The sequence below is a fragment of the Bufo gargarizans genome, chromosome 2 (assembly GCF_014858855.1).
Source record: "Bufo gargarizans isolate SCDJY-AF-19 chromosome 2, ASM1485885v1, whole genome shotgun sequence".
Taxonomy (NCBI): Eukaryota; Metazoa; Chordata; class Amphibia; order Anura; family Bufonidae; genus Bufo; species Bufo gargarizans.
Window position 1 is genome coordinate 43,426,123 of NC_058081.1, and position 6,988 is coordinate 43,433,110.

Below are 6,988 nucleotides of genomic sequence, written 5' to 3' on the forward strand. Positions count from 1 at the left end.
GGGGAAAATAGTGGGACGGAGAAGTAGAATAAGAGACAGAAGGGAACACATGCCCGGGGGCTGGGAATGGGAAGGTTGTCGGTAATGGTCACTGGTGTGGGATGGGGTTGTGGGGGCCGTGGCCAATTTCTGTGACACATTCTCTAAGCATGATATTAAACTCATGCAACTGCTCGGGCGTCATTGAGTCCACCAAATTGATTATGCTTACCCCATAATGGTAGTTAGGGCTGCATTGGATCGCCGACTCTGCTCCCTCCCAGCGGCGAATCAAGGCAGCACTAAACTCCTTCTGATATTCGTCCAAACCTTCTACAGTGTTGGAAACAACCTCTACACGGGCCACATAATCATTTTGCTTTGGCCTACCGGATCTCTGCATGCTCAGCAGGGCTCTTAAATTTTGATGTCAACCTAAGAGCCTCTGTTGAGCAGAGGGATCCGGTAGGGGACCCGGATTCTCCCGAGCAGATGCATGAGGGACAGGAGGTCTGGCGTTGGCGATCCATTCATTTTCCGCATCAGGAGGTTGTTCAGTCTCCAGAGCGCTGCTCTTAGTTCTGTATGAAAAAAATGAAATAAAAATTTACCTTTAAAAACACCATCCATGTCCAATGCTACGTCTACATTACACCATAAGTTGGCTGTCCAAAACAGGGTAGCCAAACGCTCTGCTGTTACAGACAGTCCCTTAAATTACATTTCTTTAAAAAATATATATAATTTACCTTCTTTGTGCCATTGTGCGTCGTCGTAAACCAAGGCCGCTGTATATGTACTCCCTGAGGTTGCGCCGGACCCAATCGGGACTGAACCTCCTTCTTATAGTCCATCCTGAAGCCGTCCTGGATAGATCAGCAACGCGTTGTGTAACCTGTTTAAATGTTGGAAAAAAAAAACATAACATGATGTAAGGTTAAGAACAATATGAATGTTTAAAAAAAAAAATTGCTGTTCTTACAACATATCTTCTGAGACACCGCATTTAAATCCCCCCAGGTCTCAGAAAGGTCAGAACATATGTCCCTCTATGGCCGTGTAAGCGGTGTGTAGGAGATACGGTCACGGTGTAAGCAGTGTGTAGGAGATACGGTCACGGTGTAAGCAGTGTGTAGGAGATACGGTCACGGTGTAAGCAGTGTGTAGGAGATACGGTCACGGTGTAAGCGGTGTGTAGGAGATACGGTCACGGTGTAAGCAGTGTGTAGGAGATACAGTCACGGTGTAAGCAGTGTGTAGGAGATACGGTCACAGTGTAAGCAGTGTGTAGGAGATACGGTCACAGTGTAAGCAGTGTGTAGGAGATACGGTCACGGTGTAAGCGGTGTGTAGGAGATACGGTCACGGTGTAAGCGGTGTGTAGGAGATACGGTCACGGTGTAAGCGGTGTGTAGGAGATACGGTCACGGTGTAAGGTAAGCGGTGTGTAGGAGATACGGTCACAGTGTAAGCGGTGTGTAGGAGATACGGTCACGGTGTAAGCAGTGTGTAGGAGATACGGTCACGGTGTAAGCAGTGTGTAGGAGATACGGTCACGGTGTAAGCAGTGTGTAGGAGATACGGTCACGGTGTAAGCGTGTGTAGGAGATACGGTCACGGTGTAAGCAGTGTGTAGGAGATACAGTCACGGTGTAAGCGGTGTGTAGGAGATACGGTCACGGTGTAAGCGGTGTGTAGGAGATACGGTCACGGTGTAAGCAGTGTGTAGGATGATACGGTCACAGGTGTAGCAGTGTGTAGGAGATACGTCACGGTGTAAGCAGTGTGTAGGAGATACGGTCACGGTGTAAGCAGTGTGTAGGAGATACGGTCACGGTGTAAGCAGTGTGTAGGAGATACGGTCACGGTGTAAGCAGTGTGTAGAGATACGGTCACGGTGTAAGCGGTGTGTAGGAGATACGGTCACGGTGTAAGCAGTGTGTAGGAGATACGGTCACGGTGTAAGCAGTGTGTAGGAGATACGGTCACGGTGTAAGCAGGTGTGTAGGAGATACGGTCACGGTGTAAGCGGTGTGTAGGAGATACGGTCACGGTGTAAGCGGTTGTGTAGGTGATACGGTCACGGTGTAAGCAGTGTGTAGGAGATACAGTCACGGTGTAAGCAGTGTGTAGGAGATACGGTCACGGTGTAAGCGGTGTGTAGGAGATACGGTCACGGTGTAAGCAGTGTGTAGGAGATACGGTCACGGTGTAAGCAGTGTGTAGGAGATACAGTCACGGTGTAAGCAGTGTGTAGGAGATACGGTCACGGTGTAAGCAGTGTGTAGGAGATACGGTCACGGTGTAAGCGGTGTGTAGGTGATACGGTCACGGTGTAAGCGGTGTGTACAAGATACGGTCACGGTGTAAGCGGTGTGTAGGAGATACAGTCACGGTGTAAGTGGTGTGTAGGAGATACGGTCACGGTGTAAGTGGTGTGTAGGAGATACGGTCACAGTGTAAGCAGTGTGTACGAGATACGGTCACGGTGTAAGCAGTGTGTAGAAGATACAGTCACAGTGTAAGCGGTGTGTAGGAGATACGGTCACGGTGTAAGTGGTGTGTAGGAGATACGGTCTTTTAATTCTCCATTGTCACAGTATTTATAGTTAACTAATCAGTATTAGTTACAGTCACTCACATTGGTTGAATTGGCACATGGATACACATGTGAGCAGTAACGCCACGTCAAGGCTTCAACCCTTGTTACTGACCAATCACACACCATGCTTTTCATTCATACGCATTTGGTATTCCAGATGTTTTGGACTACACCTCCCATAATACTTTACCAGCATGATGGGAGATGTAATTCACAGCATGTGGACGGCCTATGGTTGCCGACCTCTGAACTCGCGGTGATCACAGTACACAGGAGCAGCTCGTCACCTGTCAGATGCCCCTTCAATGCTCCCGCCAGGGCGCAGGCCTCAAACATGGGCTTCTTCATTCCACTTCAGGTACTTCGTGTTCCATAGGAGAACATGCTGGTCAGAGATGTGACACAAAAAAAAAAATTAAAATTGTTAGAGCAAATGGCAGAACAGACGCAGTGCAGCAGACTGACAGTGCACATATACACAGCAGACGGACGGTGCACACATACACAGCAGACGGACGGTGCACACATACACAGCAGACGGACGGTGCACACATACACAGCAGACGGACGGTGCACACATACACAGCAGACTGACGGTGCACACATACACAGCAGACTGACGGTGCACACATACACAGCAGACGGACGGTGCACACATACACAGCAGACGGACGGTGCACACATACACAGAAGACGGACGGTGCGCACATACACAGCAGACGGACGGTGCGCACATACACAGCAGACGGACGGTGCGCACATACACAGCAGACGGACGGTGCACACATACACAGCAGACGGACGGTGCACATATACACAGCAGACGGACGGTGCGCACATACACAGCAGACGGACGGTGCACACATACACAGCAGACGGACGGTGCACACATACACAGCAGCGGACGGTGCACACATACACAGCAGACTGACGGTGCACACATACACAGCAGACGGACGGTGCACACATACACAGCAGACTGACGGTGCACACATACACAGCAGACGGACGGTGCACACATACACAGCAGACGGACGGTGCACATATACACAGCAGACGGACGGTGCACATATACACAGCAGACGGACGGTGCACATATACACAGCAGACGGACGGTGCACACATACACAGCAGACGGACGGTGCGCACATACACAGAAGACTGACGGTGCGCACATACACAGCAGACTGACGGTGCACACATACACAGCAGACTGACGGTGCACACATACACAGAAGACTGACGGTGCACACATACACAGAAGACTGACGGTGCGCACATACACAGAAGACTGACGGTGCGCACATACACAGCAGACGGACGGTGCACATATACACAGCAGACGGACGGTGCACACATACACAGCAGACGGACGGTGCACATATACACAGCAGACGGACGGTGCACATATACACAGCAGACGGACGGTGCACATATACACAGCAGACGGACGGTGCACACATACACAGCAGACGTTGATTACAGAATCCAGTGAGCGACGGATCTGGTGGCAGATGTGTGCCTCTGGATGGGGGCCGCTTCTCATCCTTCTCCAAGTGACGAGATGGCTGCAGTTTCGTAGTATTTATTAAATTAGGGTTGTACACATCTAACACACAGGCCACAAATATAATACACTGCCCCCCAAAATATGCTGCACATACATCCCCCAATATACTGTACCGCACAGACAGCCCCCCATATACTGCGCAGACAGCCCCCCCATATACTGCGCAGACAGCCCCCCAATACACTGCGCATACAGCCCCCCCATATACTGCGCAGACAGCCCCCCCATATACTGCGCAGACAGACCCCAATATACTGCGCAGACAGATTCCCCCATATACTGCGCAGACAGCCCCCCCCATTTAATGCGCAGACAGACCCCCAAATATACTGTGCAGACAGCCCCCCCATATACTGAGCAGACAGCCCCCTATATACTGTGCAGACAGCCCCCTATATACTGCGCTGACAGCCCCCCCATATACTGCGCAGACAGCCCCCCTATATACTGTGCAGACAGCCCCCCATATACTGTGCAGACAGCCCCCCAAATATACTGTGCAGACAGCCCCCCAAATATACTGTGCAGACAGACCCCCCCCCCCCATATACTGCGCAGGCAGCCCCCCAAATATACTGTGCAGACAGCCCCCCATATACTGTGCAGACAGCCCCCCAAATATACTGTGCAGGCAGCCCCCCAAATATACTGTGCAGACAGCCCCCCAAATATACTGTGCAGACAGCCCCCCATATACTGTGCAGACAGCCCCCCAAATATACTGTGCAGGCAGCCCCCCAAATATACTGTGCAGACAGCCCCCCATATACTGTGCAGACAGCCCCCCAAATATACTGTGCAGGCAGCCCCCCAAATATACTGTGCAGGCAGCCCCCCAAATATACTGTGCAGACAGACCCCCCCCCATATACTGTGCAGACAGACCCCCCCCCATATACTGTGCAGACAGACCCCCCCCATATACTGTGCAGACAGACCCCCTATATAATAGAACCTATATATAGGAGGACAATCAGTCAAGAACCAATATGAGAATAGCTCCTGCAAAGGGTTAAAAGTGCTTTTGGCATGGATATTCATGCTTACCCTCGGCGCTTGCGCACTGGGACGTAATTTTCCCCTACCATCACATTGCGCAGGCGCGTATATCGGGTGGATTTTAATGAGTTAACTGCGCTTGCGCACTGACCCGTGATTTTTCCCTACCTTGGCTCCCAGACGCATGCGCAGGTTCCCGGCGTGCTGCTAAGTTCAGCCTTGAGCTTTTCACTAGAGTGTCCTTTTGGGCATGCGCAGATGGAGAAAAGTGAGACACGCCCCCCGACGTCATCGCTCATGCGACAGGAAGTCAGAGGGTAGGGAAATCTCACGAGGTAGGGTAGTATAACGCGTCACCGGCACATGCACATTAAATGCTCTTGTGCCTCTGCCAGTAATGGGGAATGAAGTGCTGGCGCTGAATTTCTCACTAAGACCTTTAGAAGCTAATTAACATATTGAATAAAAGTGTTTTTATGAGAAAATCGGTGATGGACAGCAATATGGAAAGTAGCATTCTAATATGGGGAATGTAATGGAGATCCTGATAGTGTTCTATAACGGTTATTTTATGTGAAAGCCCCCATTTAATCATATACTTTTGTATCCTCTCTAGGAATACTATAATCTGACAGGAGGGCCTCATTCACATTGTGGTACAATTGTTCAGGTAGTAGGACTCCTACACTCATAAAGCCTATGCACTAAGGAAAAGGGCTGCCAAAAATTACAAGGAACCGTCACTCTAATACACCCTTTATTACACATAAAGGAGGCCATCATACACCCTTGAAAAATTATGATTGCTGGTGACCCTCAAAAACATTAGGAGCAAGGGCCTTTTTGTGACCCTCTAAAACATTAGGGGTGAAGGTCTGCTGCTGAGCTGACCATCTAAAACATTATGGTTGAGGGCCTACTGGTGACCCTCAAACATTATGGGTGAGGGCCTGCTGCTGAGCTGACCCTCTAAAACATTAGGAGTGACGCGAGTCTAATAAGCATGTTGATATGGTGGAGGAGGACAAGAAAAGGAAAATTGAACCATATATCCTTTTTAGTGGTGGAAGGGGTGCATGGGAATACAGTGTATTCAAAACACCATAAAAGCCACATTTAGGGTGCCTTTATGTTCAGCTGTTTCCTCTGGTGGAGTAGAGAAGTCGGGGGGAATCCAGGCCTTGTTCATTTTTATAAGAGTCAACAGGTCAGCATTTTCAGTTGATAGGTGGATGCGCTTATCAGTTATTATGCCCCCAGCAGCACTAAATATACACTCTGACAAAACGCTGGCGGCAGAGCAGGCCAGCACCTCCATGGTGTAGAGCGCCAGTTTGTGCCTCGTGTCCAGCTTGGACACCCAATAGTTGTAAGGCACAGAGGGATCAATGAGGATGCTGACACGGTCTGCTACGTACTCCCTCACCATCTTCCAAAATTTTTTCCTCCTTGTGACACTAGGCCACTCATCAGGTTGAGAGTGCTGGCGGGGTGTCATAAAACTGTCCCAGGCCTTGGAGAGTGTTGCCCTGCCTCTGTTGGAACTGCTGTGTGTTCCCCTCGTCTCGCCTCCTCGGTTGGCCAAGGAACTACGTACTCTGCAGCCAGCGTTGTCAGCTGGAAATTTTTGGAGCAATTTTTCCACAAGGACCTTCTGTTACTGCACCATTTGGCTCGTCCTCTCCACCACATGCAGGAATGAGAAGTTCTTTGTAGCGGGGGGGGGGGGGGGGGGGGGTCAAGAAGGGTAAACAACCAGTAATCGGTGTTGGCCAAAATGCATACAATGCAAGGATCATGGGAAAGGCAGCCTAACATAGTCCCAACAGTCAAGACTT

General features: G+C 50.1%; 1 long non-coding RNA gene across 2 annotated transcripts; it reads right to left on the reverse strand.

Annotated features, from left to right (window-relative positions):
- Positions 1–500: 500 nt before the first annotated feature.
- LOC122929488 lies at positions 501–4,290 on the reverse strand. 2 transcript variants are annotated; one of them, XR_006387975.1, is made up of 4 exons: positions 4,047–4,290; positions 2,869–2,966; positions 729–874; positions 501–560 (listed from the first exon to the last, which is right to left on the reverse strand). It is a non-coding gene; the product is annotated as an uncharacterized LOC122929488 (long non-coding RNA). The 2 variants fall into 2 exon arrangements; XR_006387974.1 differs by lacking the exon at positions 4,047–4,290 and having other exon boundaries at positions 2,825–2,882.
- Positions 4,291–6,988: the final 2,698 nt, after the last annotated feature.